Genomic DNA, 13,076 nt, shown 5'->3' with positions numbered 1-13,076 from the left:
AGATAATATTTTTCATAAAATTAAGATTTTTAAAAAATCATGCGATAAGTCCTTTAACTCGACAATTAGATAAATTGACGACGTATTATCAATTAACGATAGTTACTTCCATTCCTATATTGACTCGATATAGAAATAAAAAGATACAATGGAGTCTGACACATCTGTTTCAAATTTAGATATTTTACTAGAAAAAGACGTTAATGGTTATTACCTAACAACAAAACATTGTAATCAACGTGATAACTTCAACTTACCTATCGTTAACTTCCCTTATTTATGTAGTAATATACCCTTATCACCTGTATATGGAGTTTATGTGTCCCAATTGATTCGATACGCAGGAGCCTGCTATACGTACGAACGATTTCAAAAACTAGATGCTGTCATAAGACAATAATACCCGCAGTAAGGCATATATGCTAAGGTGTTTGCCTCTAAATGCGCTCTCCTTCAAATTCTGGTAACGAGGACAGAAGCACACATTTAAATCAAGCATAAATTGCTCTGGTGAACATGCAGCCCATAAGGGCCTCTTATGAAAGATTTGTGTAAAAAAAAAGGGGGGGTATTTTTGGCCCATAATTGGAACTTGTTGCATTTACTGTCAAAACAACAAGTATTATTATTTTAGTGCATAGCTTTTTTTAATGAACTTAAAAAAAAATAGATGCCAAAATGACAACTTGTGCAAATTTTTATCAGTATTTGGGTAGGACTCGGAGAACCCCTTTTCAAACCTTGTCCCGATCAAATTTGTCAAAAATCAACCCCCACCCATGATTCACCTGTTTTCCTGTCATATTTGGAATAGATAACACAAACTAATGTAAAAATAAAACATTGTATATAATTATAAATATGTTTTGTAGTTGAATATGGAATTTATTTCACGAGTGGGACAAGATTTTTTGATATTTTCAGGAGTGCAAAGCACGAGAGAAAATATCGAAAAAATCCTGTCTCACGAGTGAAATAAACTCCATATCCAACTACAAAACATTAAATTTTCTGTTTATTACATTGTCTTTGATTTTCCTTTTGCCTCTGTCTTTTCTTAACACAAAGGCTGTTACATCATAGTTGAGCAGTTGAGACGTCATAACTTAGCAGTTGTGAGATTGAAAACATTGTAACATTGATTTTGCAACATATTTGGGAAGAAATTGGCATTTTTCGTCTCTATCGTTACTATCTCAATCTTATTACAGGCAGAAATTATATATATAATTACTTACTTTGATATTCCTACACACTGTGACAGAATATCACTTTGGTATTCTTTCACACTGTGAGAAAATATCACTTTTATTTAATGAATAAATCACAGTATTTCACTGTTGAACTGTTGAAAATGTAATTTTACAATTGTACACCTTTTTGGAAAATTTCTATACCCCTCGCATGGCGTTGGAATTACGTCAAACTACGAGCCCTACTTTTACCGTTATCACTATTGGATTGCACATGGTGTACGTAGGCCTAAATCATTATTACCAGTGGGAATATTAATAGTGTGTGTTTTAAATGGATTTATTATGTTATGAAATAACAGTAATCATAACAGACGGTAAGTAACTTATGAATATATTATTTGAGAAGTTTAGTATAGAACGGGTAAAATAATCAGAAATGAAAATGCTAAGGGGCCTATAGTTTAAAAAAGGGTCAAATATCAATTGAATGCCACATGCAAATTATACATTGAGGCAAGTCCCAGGGGTCATTCCCACTCTTTGGAACTGGAAACAAAATAGCTTTCATTAAAGCAAAAGCCCCTAAGTCATCTTTGTATTAATATCGTCCCTTGAGTCTTTATGCATTAAATGGTATAAAGGTTACTTTGGTTATGACCCTCTTGAAGTCATCCTCATCACAATATGACCTGCTTCAAAAGAGTGTCAGTGATAATCTGCTTGACATTTTATTCATGACCCCCTAGGGTCAGTCCACCCTCCTAGAATCAGAAATAAAAATCATTCAAAGACCCACCATTAAACTTTCTGTACATGCACATTTTTGTATTCATTTATTTACCATTTGTTTTATATCAAAACGAGTTATAAATAATTTGTAAATATAAACGACCACGGAGCTAGGAAGGGAGGAAAGGGGAAGGAGTTATGTTTGCATGGTCTTAAATGTTGAAAACTCCTAAAATTTGTGAGTATTGACCCGGCCGTTTCCCACTTGTCATCATTACGTACCAACATATTTAATCATGTGAAATCTTCAATAATTTTCTATGCTTCCATTCTGAAAAATTTGAATTCTCTTGTAGACTACAGACTTTTTAAAGATTTTGCCTTAAATAATTTTGAATACATGTTTCAATTGCTTTACATTGTCATATTTTCTTAAGTTTGTAATGTAACTTGTTCTAAATATGTTATATATATATTTCTATGTTTGTTTGTGTTAAGAAATAAAACTAAAATATGAAAAAAATTCGTTCTTTCAGAACTCTACTTCTGCTTCAGTTTTGATGCGACAAGTAGACTATACTAGTTTACATATTGTTTTTCTCAGTTTTCCTCTGCAATCAAATTTTGTCTAAGCCACAACTTGACAACCCTTTGACATTAAGACTTCATACTTGGAACATGAAGAGGTGGTATGAAGGTAAGGTTGAGGCAACCAAACTTTTTGACCTTGACCTTTTGATAAAGGAAAAGGTCAATCTTTACATCAAAATATAGTCCAGGCTATAACCTGAGAACCCTTTGATATTAGGATTTCAAACTTGTAACATAGAAAGAAGACATTTACACAAGATGCACAGAACCAAAAGTTTGACCTTCACTCCTCTATTCATTCAAGGTCAAATTGAGAAGATCACCTCCAAACCATAACTTAAGAACCCTTTGACATTAAAACTTCAATTTTTAAAAATGGAGAGGTGGTATGGAAAAAGAGTGCATGCCAACAATTCTTTTTTACCTTGATCCATTTATAAAGTCAAGGTCAATCTTTTACATGAAAACAGAATTCAGAGCATAATCTGAGAACCCTTTGACATTATGAATTCAAATTTGAAACATCGATAGAAGACATTGACACGAGATTTGCTGCATCGATTTTTTTTACCCTTACCCTTTCTTCATTCAAGGTCAATTTAAAAAAAGGACAAGCAGACCATAACTCATGAAATCTTTGACATTAAAACTTTAAATGTCGTTCACCCCCCATTTGACCCCCAGGGTGAACATGAAAATTATACATCTACAGGACACCACCAATCGTCTTCCAAAAGATGATTAGGTTACTGCATAGAATGTAAGAGGAGTTCTGGGAACCAGAGTCTTTTTGTATAAAAAACCCCCATAATTTTTTGACCCCCATTTGACCCCGAGGATGAAAATGAAAATTCCGAAACCTTATTGCACATCTACAGGACACCACCAGATGATTTGGTTACTGCATAAAATGTATGAGGAGTTCTGGGAACCAGGGTCTTTTTGCAGAAAAAATGTTAAGTTGGTAAAATTATCACGAAAGTGAATTGAAATACTTGACCAAGTTGACATTTTTATTTGTAAATCACAGATCACGCAATACACTGTGAAACCTACATGTATCTGTTGAAAACTGCAGCTAAGTTAATCTTCCTGCAGGAAGGGAATAAAAATTTGTTGAATTGCGGAGTTTTATCATCAATCTCAGAAATGTTTATTTACATGCAAAAGAAGCACTCAATTCATAACAACAACCAACCTAACCACTTATGAGAAAGAACATAGTGGTTTGAGGGAACTGTTACTAAATGATTCCTATCAAAATTCATTATGTAATACATTATTATTATAATGCTCCTTTTTACCTGATAAAATTGTAAAAGAAAACAAAAGCCGTTGATCTAAAAGCGTGTAAAAGTTTGTTGTAAAATTCTTCTCAGATTGTGAACAGATTAGTTTGTCAAATAAATGACAACGAATATTTAAGAGGAAGAGTATATCCTGTCTATATTTCCAAGTAACAATATCAACTCATGTATTTCTTTACCAACATCTTCCCCAAGGCTATCCGGATATATTATATTTTTTGTGCAAGGATTGAAAAATTTATGCAAAACGTGTCTTTTGTTAACTGATAACTTAACGTGTAGCTATATGCAGAATTAAAGGTAATTTACAGTTTCAGGGATATGTTTTCGCAATATTTCTGTTGAGGTTCTGAAGTAAGAGTACATGAAAGTTGACAGAAAAACTACAAATGATAGTATTGTTTTCCGCCTACCTCCAGATCAATGTTAGAGTTGTCATGATCTAAAAAAATATAGATATCTATTTTTATAATTTTATTTAATTTTGAAATATTTGTAAGAAGAAAGAAATAATTCTGCTATTCAGTGTGATTTTGGTTAAACTTGAGTGCTGCGAGATCATTAATTTTGTGGAGTTTAATTTTGGTTGAATTCATGTTATGGATTCATGTCCTGTCATGTGTAAAAGATTAAACAGACCCTGATAAAATGAGTGGTTTAACAGTAATTCAGTCAATTTAAAACGTAAAATATTTTCAAAACATTACTCACAAAGATTCTTTCTACAGATATTACAAATTGTTACCAGTACTTGGCAAATTCATAACCAAATGTTTTGTTGTTCGGGGAGGGGAGGGAATATTTACAGACCAAAATACAGCGAAACAGTCAATTGTTAATCAGTTTCTTAAAACTATAAGACTTTAATTTTAGATTCTAATATGGTTAATTTACATAATAATTTACATTATTTAAACATATTTTACTAATTATTAACATGACAACTTTCAAAAATAATAAAAATAATATTGTCAATACAATGACCTTGTTAGAATTTGTCGTCATGTGGACGCATGCTGTCTGACGTTTTTCATACAAATTGTAAAGCATGTATGCGGATTTCTCCGTTAACCCGATCATGACAAGGGTGCTGTGACCAGTCGTCAGTGGATACTAACTCCCTCATAGAAACTGAGATTTGCAGTGGATCTTTCTTACTCCGCTCACAATTTGTATTATTTAATTGGGACTTTGGGGAATGATTACTTTATATTTCATTATATCAATAAAAAAATTTACACTTACCAGTCCTTGTCGAATATCGTTAACAAAAGAAATAAACAAATCTGATAAAATCTAATGACAAAATATTTGATATAAGAAAATAATAAGACGCTTAATGAAACGATTATTTTTAGAAAGTGACTTACAATGACCTTTTTTTTTTAAAAAAAAAAAGTTAGACTGACACTTTTTACGTATTATCCAAGAAACTAAATGGAAGAATTGCCAATCGTTTTAGAATATATATGCGTATGTAAAATGTAGGCAGGAAGCGAGAGTTAGCAATAAAATCACATTGAACTTACAATCATCAGGAAAATATCAATCTAAATGAAAATTAATCGAAATACAATAATACAATAAACTTTCGCGAATAAACGCCTTACTTTCGCGTTATAAATCGTAACTTTCGCGAATAAACGCGTTGCTTTCGCGTTATAATGCGAAACTTTCCTTGTAAAACAGAGACATTTGCACAACTCTCCATTTTAATTTAATAATTTAATGATCTAGTTTATTCATAACAATGAAAAATGAAAGACTATTTTGAACTTGGGTTATCACAAGCTGAAATTGTATGTTTTCTCGCCATTGAATGTGTCTTTTTTGCCATCACATTTTGTCTTTCTCAACGCTGTTCAAACATTTTCAAAGTCTATGCGAGTTTTTCCAAAGTGAAACTCTATAATTATAAATTTCGGGAAAATACCCCCCCCCCCCCCGCTTTCAAGCGTCATTTTTAACACTCTCTTTAGAATTTGAAATAGAATTAAGATCTCGGGAAATTGACAAAAATTAGGTAAATTTGTATATTATTTTACGGAACAATTGTATCACATTATATATATATATATATATATATATATATATATATATATATATATATATATATATATATATATATATATATATATATATATATATATATATATATATATATATATATATATATATATATATATATAGATAGATAGATAGATAGATAGATAGATAGATAGATAGATAGATAGAATACGTCCTATTTCTTTCTTTAGACGGAAAAGTTGATGTTAAATAAATGTGTACAAACTCTTTGGTCGCCCACGTGGCGCAGTGGTTAGAGCGTTCGATCTAGAGTCGCGGAGTAAGGATTTGATCCTTACGTCGCGGGTTCGAATCCCACTGTGGGACGTGGAGACCGGTCCTTCGGATGAGACCGTATAAACCGAGGTCCCGTGTCGCAGTAGGTGCTGGCACGAAAAAGATCCCTCACTGCTCAATGGCCAGTGTATAATTTATAGTCCAATATGATGGATTTCTTTACTAGTGGCAAAGTTGTAATGAACTTAAATGATAAACTAGATGCTGTCATGAGACAGTAATACCCGCACTAATGTGTTTGCCTCTAAATGCAGGCATATAGCATCGGGGGGGGGGGGGGCAGAGGGGGCCTGCTCCCCCCACTTTTTTTTTAAACATAACTTTTTACTATTGAAAATGTTCATGAACGGGTGGTTGCCCCCCCCCCCCCACTTTTTGTTGTATTATAGTCAAATAAAGGTAATGTAGTAGTGTATATATAAAATTGGAGTACTGAAAGAAGTTGGAATCCACCCCACAAGCCAAATTTTTTTTGGCTTGTCAAATTTTTTCAGGTAAGTTGAAATTTTTTTCTCTGGCTACCCCCCCCCCCTCCACTTTCAAAAACGTTGCTACGTCCCTGAAATGTGCTCTGACTGCTCTCCTTCAAATTCTGGTAACCAGGGAAGAAGCACACATTTAAATCAAGCATAAAATGCTCAGGTGAACATGCAGCCCATATGGGCCTCTTATGTAAATCAGGTGTGGATCCAGGAATTTTTTCCAGGGGGATCCAACCCAGAAATTTCTTGACAAGCAAAAAAGAAAAAAAATTCTATTTTATGGTGCTGGTGGGGGGGAGGGTTGGCCGCTCACTTTTTAAGCTTCATAAGTATAACTTTTCAACTTAACAGGGGTCCGTGTTTTCTAAGGGGGGGGGGGGTCCAAGGTCACTTTTAGTTGCTTTCGTATATAGATTTCGTGTATAGCTTCCGGACCCCCTCCCCCCTCTAGATCCGCGCATGTAAATATTTCATTACCAGTCTGATATTACCTAATAATGTAAATTCTGATAAAGAGAGAATTTTTGAAAGCATTGTGTAAAAAAAAAAAGGGAGGGTAGTTAATTTTCTACCCATAATTGGAACTTGTTGAATTTATTGTCAAAACAACAAATATTATTTTAGTGCTTAGCTTTTTTGATGAACTTAAAAATAAATAGATGCCAACGTGTGCAAATTTTTATCAGTGTTTGGGTAGGACTCGGAGAACCCCTTTCCAAATCTTGACCCAATCAACTTTGTCAAAAATCAACCCCACCCACGATTCACCCATTTTCCTGTCATATTTAGAATAGATAACACAAACTTATGAAAAAAATGTATGTAATTATAATATAAATTTTAAATGTAGGCTACACCTTTTTGGAAAATTTCTAGACTCGTGCATGGAATTACGTCACACTGCGAGCACTACTTTTACCGTTATCATTATTGTTTTGCACATGGTGTATGTACATCATTATTACCCTGGGATTATTAATATTCAGTGTGTGTTTTAAATGGATTTATTATTCTATCAAGTTAGCAGTACCTATAACAGGCGGTAAGTACTGTATTATGAATATATCATTTTAAACGTTTTGAAACGTAGTAGAAACGTAATAGAACACCCCCATGAAATGGAATAACCTGACACCCCTTTGGAAATAGATTGTTCTAAGGGTATATAAGTCAGTGCAGCGGGCAGCTGAGGGAGAATTGCTGTGAAGTCTGCTGAGTGTGGTTGAGAGACGAGAGGTATACGAAATAGCTGAAGAAGTAAGACTAGGGTAGAATTTGAATTAGCTTACCAGCGGTAGTGGTATTTGGGGAATTAATTTGTGTTTCAGGAGGTAGTAGATCTTATTAGGCCAAACAAAAAAATATGTGTGGTTCCGGTTACACTTCCAAATAAATTAGGGTAGGTAGGTAGGGATTTTTTTTTTTTTTTTTTTTTTTAACAAAATGATTTTCTTAATTTTTTCTAAATAATACCTTTCACTGCTTTGCAAATGGCATTTAGATGTGGTGTGATAATATACTAGTCAATATTGGTAGGGGACACCTACATGCTAGCTTGCTTTGGATTTAACGCTATTAATCACTTGCACTATGTTTTGCAAGGAGGCCGTCATTGCTGAAACTAAAACTTAAACTGGAGCCATTGATGGAAATCGGGGGAAATTCCGGAAAAAATATGAAAATTGCCAAAAAAAAGTTTAGGGTCGGGGGTATAAAATAGGGAAGGTCGGGTAAACGGAACCACACATATTTTTTTTATTTGGCCTTAGATCGAGGCGCCTGATTCACTATATTAATAGGAACCCTTATACCAAGAATACGCGGTGAAGGGTTACCCAGTCACATTTAGTCCTTTAAAAATACTGTAGCACCCGGTAAAACCTCTGATATTTAAATTGACTCTTAATTATATATAGAATCATTATACTCCGGAAGAGTGATAGGAAAATTATTGTATAATCATTTTTACTCAGACAGAGTACAAGGAAAATTAGATATCCCTTATAAAGAACCCTGGTTAAGATATGTTCAGATAAACACGTTACAGTTTAGTGTAGAACGGGGTTTTTTTGTTGTTTAACGTCCTTCTCGAGAATTTTTCACTCATATGGAGACGCCACCACTTGCCGGTGGAGGGCTGCAAATTTTAACCTATGGTCGACACTGGTCTACACATCCCGCAGTGGATTCGAACCCGCGACTTAAGGATCAACTCCTTACTCCACGACTCTAGAGCAGACTTTCTAACCACTGCGCCACGCGGGCGACTAGAACGGGGTAAAATAATCGGAAATGAAAATGGTTAGGGGCCTATAGTTGGGGTCAAAGATCATTGGAATGCCACAATTACACAAATTATACAATGAGGCAAGTCCCTGGGGTCATTCCACTCGATCTTTGGAACCGGAAACAATAAAATAGCTTTCATTAAAGCAAAAGCCCCTAAGTCATCTTTGTATTATAACACACTAAATAGGATATATGGGGTCATGACCCCCCAGAGGTCATTCCCAACCCCTAAAACTTGAAACAAATGACCATATACATTGTATCTTGAAAATGGTTGAAAACTCTCCCCTTAACCATAGATAATATTGTCCCTCAAGTCATCATGCATTAAATTGTATAAAGGTTATGACCCCTTGAAGTCATCCTCATCCTAAAACTGGAAATGATAACAATATGACCTGCGTCAAAAGTGTGTTAGTGATAATCTGCTTGACATTTTATTCAGGACCCCCTAGGGTCAGTCCACCCTCCTAGAATTAGAAAATGAAAATCATTCAGAGACCCACCATTATACTTTGTGTACAATACATTTTTGTATTATTCACAATTTATTTTATACCAAAACAAGTTATAAATAATTTGTATAAATAAATGAGCCTGGGGCTGGGAAGGGGGAAAAGGGGAAGGAGTTATGTTTGCATGGTCTTAAATGTTGAAAACTCCTAAAATTTGTGAATATTAACCCGGTCGTTTCCCACTTGTCATCATTATTTAGTACTGATCTTCTCACAACATACATGTGTCTCTATTAAATCAATAGACTTTTTTGGTCATATGCCTAGCTCTCCTTTGAATCAGGAATGGTGATTTAAATATTTTAAGAATGATTAAGAATTAAAACAGGTCTTGCACAATCTCTTAAAATTGATTAAGCTCTGTAGTTGAATTAGCTATACTGGTATAGCTTGGGTTTGCTATTCAAAACACTTTGATCTAGCTATTTAATCATACTTTTCTTTAATGTACATTTTTATCAATATAGATAAAAGTTGCACTATGTTGACATGGGTATAAATTTTAAATTTTCAGCTTTGAGTTTTCTGAAAACAAAGCATGGAGGAAAATTGTATTTCAAAAATTGTCTCCTGAGAATTTGCTATCACAGATATATATATATTTTGCATGGGGCTGTATACCTGGAGTAATCTCTCTCTCTCTCTCTCTCTCTAACATCTACTTGAGTCAAAATTAAAGTGAAATTATAAGACAATTTTTTTTAATTGATGACTTTTTAAGATTTTACACTAATTCATACTGTAGCAAGAATGTTATCCCTCCCAGAAAAGTAAACATACTCCTCAGGGTATAATTATCATACAAAGGCCTGAATAAAATTGAAGTCATAATTAAATCATCATTATCCTAGTTAAAATAAGAAGAAACACACTAGAGGTGTGATGAAATATTTAGAAACACAAAGAGTTTTATTTCTCATGCAAAATATTCTTTCTTGTGTAAAACAGTTGTTCAATCTAATTAAAATTAGATCTTCGATCCACTCTAACTAGATCGCTACATGATCTAGTTGGAGCGGATCGAAGATCTAATTTTAATTAGAATGAACAATTGTTCAAATGAAGGGCCAAACCTTCTTTTAAGGGGAGATAAGAATGAGTGAAAATTTAATGTTATTTCAAAAATCTTCTTCTGAAGAACCACTGGGCCAGAAAAGTTTAAAATTATGTGAAACTTCATTACTTAGTGTAGATTCAACTTTGTCCAAATCATGACCTTCAGGGGTAGGGTGTGGCCACAATAGGGGATCAAAGTTTTGTAAACATGGGAATGTACAGTAAAACACGCTTATAACAAAGTGCCTGGGACAGACGATTTTGCTTTGTTATAAGTGTAATTGCTTATATCCATTAAGTTTACAATATATTTTAAAGTCACAGGGAATGAAAATCGCTTTGCTGTAAGTGTCAATTCATTATAGGCTTGTTTTGCTATAAGTATGCTTTACTGTATAAGAAAAAATTCCTTCTCAAGAACCACTAGGCAAGAAAAGTTGAATCTTATGTGAAAGTTTCATTAAATAATGTAGAAACAAATTTGTTCTTTCAAAACTACTCCTCCTACAGGTTTGATGCAACAAGTAGACTTTACTAGTCTACATATTGTTTTTGTCAGTTTTTTTCAATCAAATTTTGTCCCAGCCTTAACTTGAGAACCCTTTGACATTAAGACTTCAAACTTGAAACATGGAGAGGTGGTATGGATATGGGGTTGAGGCCACCTAACTCTTTTTACCTTGACCTTTTGATAATGTCAAGGTCAATCATTACATGAAAATATAGTCCAGGCTATAACCTGAGAACCCCTTGACATTAGGATTTCAAATTTGTAACATAGAAAAAAGACATTTACAAAAGATGCACTGCACTAAAATGTTGACCTTGACTCCTTTCTTCATTCAAGGTCAAATTGAGAAAAACACCTCCAAACCATAACTTAAGAACCTTTTGACATTAAAACTTCAATCTTGGAACATGGAGAGGTGGTATGGAGAAAGGGTGCATGCAAACAACATTTTTTACCTTGTTTTTATGCCCCACCATGAATATGGCTGGTGCATATAGTGTTTGTCATATCCGTCTTACATCCTTTCATCCTTCCGTCCTTTCGTCTGTCTTTCCATCACGCTTTGCGTTTAGCTCTGTTCAAAGCTCAGTTTCAAAGAAACTATCAAAGATATTTTTATCAAACTTCATATGCTGATAGATATTGATGAGAGCTATGTAACTGCATCAACATTTTTTGACCTTGATCTTTCCTTTGACCTTGACCTCACTTTTCTTAAATTAGTGTTTAGCTCAGTTTTAAAGATACCATTCAAGATAGTGTAATTAAACTTCTTACGTTGATACATATTGATGTAAGCTATTCAACTGCATCAACATTTTTTTATCTTTCCTTTGACCTTGACCTCACTTTTCTTAAATTATTGTTTAGCTCAGTTTTAATGAAATCATTCAAGATATTTTTATCAAACTTCGTAAGTTGATACATACTGATAAGAGCTATTCAACTGCATCAATATTTTTTGACATTGACTTTCCTTTGACCTTGACCTCACTTTTCTTGAATTAGTGTTTAGCTCAGTTTTAAAGATACCATTCAAGAAATGTAAACAAACATCATATATTGATGCATACTGATGTTAGCTATTCAACTGAATCAACATTTTTTGACCTTGACCTTTCCTTTGACCTTGACCTCACTCTTCTTAAATTAGTGTTTAGCTCAATTTTAATGAAATCATTCAAGATATTTTAATTAAACTTCATATGCTGATACATACTAATGAGATCTATTCAACAGCATCAATATTTTTTGACCTTGACCTTTCCTCTGACCTTGACCCCACTTTTCTTAAATTTGTGTCAAAATTCGTATGTTGATACATACTGATGTAAGCTATTCAAATGCATCAATATTTTTTGCCCTTGAACATTCCTTTGACCTTTACTTCATTTATCTTAAATTAGTGTTTAGCTCAGTTTTAAATAAACCATTCAAAATATTTTTATCAAACTTAATATGCTGATACATACTAATGAGAGCTATTCAACTGCATCAAAAATGTTTGACTTTTAACTTTCCTGTGACCTTAACCTCACTTTTCTTAAATTTGCATTTTGCTGAATTTTAAAGAAACCATTTAAGATATATTTATGTAAGCTTAAGCACTTATACATAATTTGGTGAGAGTTTATCATCTATATCCAACTTTTTAGATTTCAGTTTCTATTTTAAAGAAACTATGCAAGATATTCTCATCAAACTTCATACACTAATACAAATTTTCATGTTGCATTTCTAATAAACCCTCGGCGGGGCATTCATGTCCAATGGACATATTTCTAGTTGTATAAAAAAAACCGTCATTTTTCGACCCCCATTTGACCCCAATGGTGAGAATAAAAATTACGAAACCTTATTGCACAACTACAGGACACCACCAATCATCTTCCAAAAGATGATTAGGCTGCTGTGTAAAATGTAGGAGGAGTTCTGGGAACCACTGGGTCTTTTTGTATAATAAACATCATTTTTTGACCTCCATTTGACCCCCAGGGTGAAAATGAAAATTCTGAAACCTTACTGCACATCTACAG

Source organism: Saccostrea echinata, unplaced genomic scaffold, assembly GCF_033153115.1.
Source record: "Saccostrea echinata isolate AGI-Se365-2 ecotype Australia unplaced genomic scaffold, CSIRO_AGI_Sech_v1 ptg000054l, whole genome shotgun sequence".
In the NCBI taxonomy this organism is placed as follows: Eukaryota; Metazoa; Mollusca; class Bivalvia; order Ostreida; family Ostreidae; genus Saccostrea; species Saccostrea echinata.
This window is presented reverse-complemented; position numbering follows the sequence as displayed.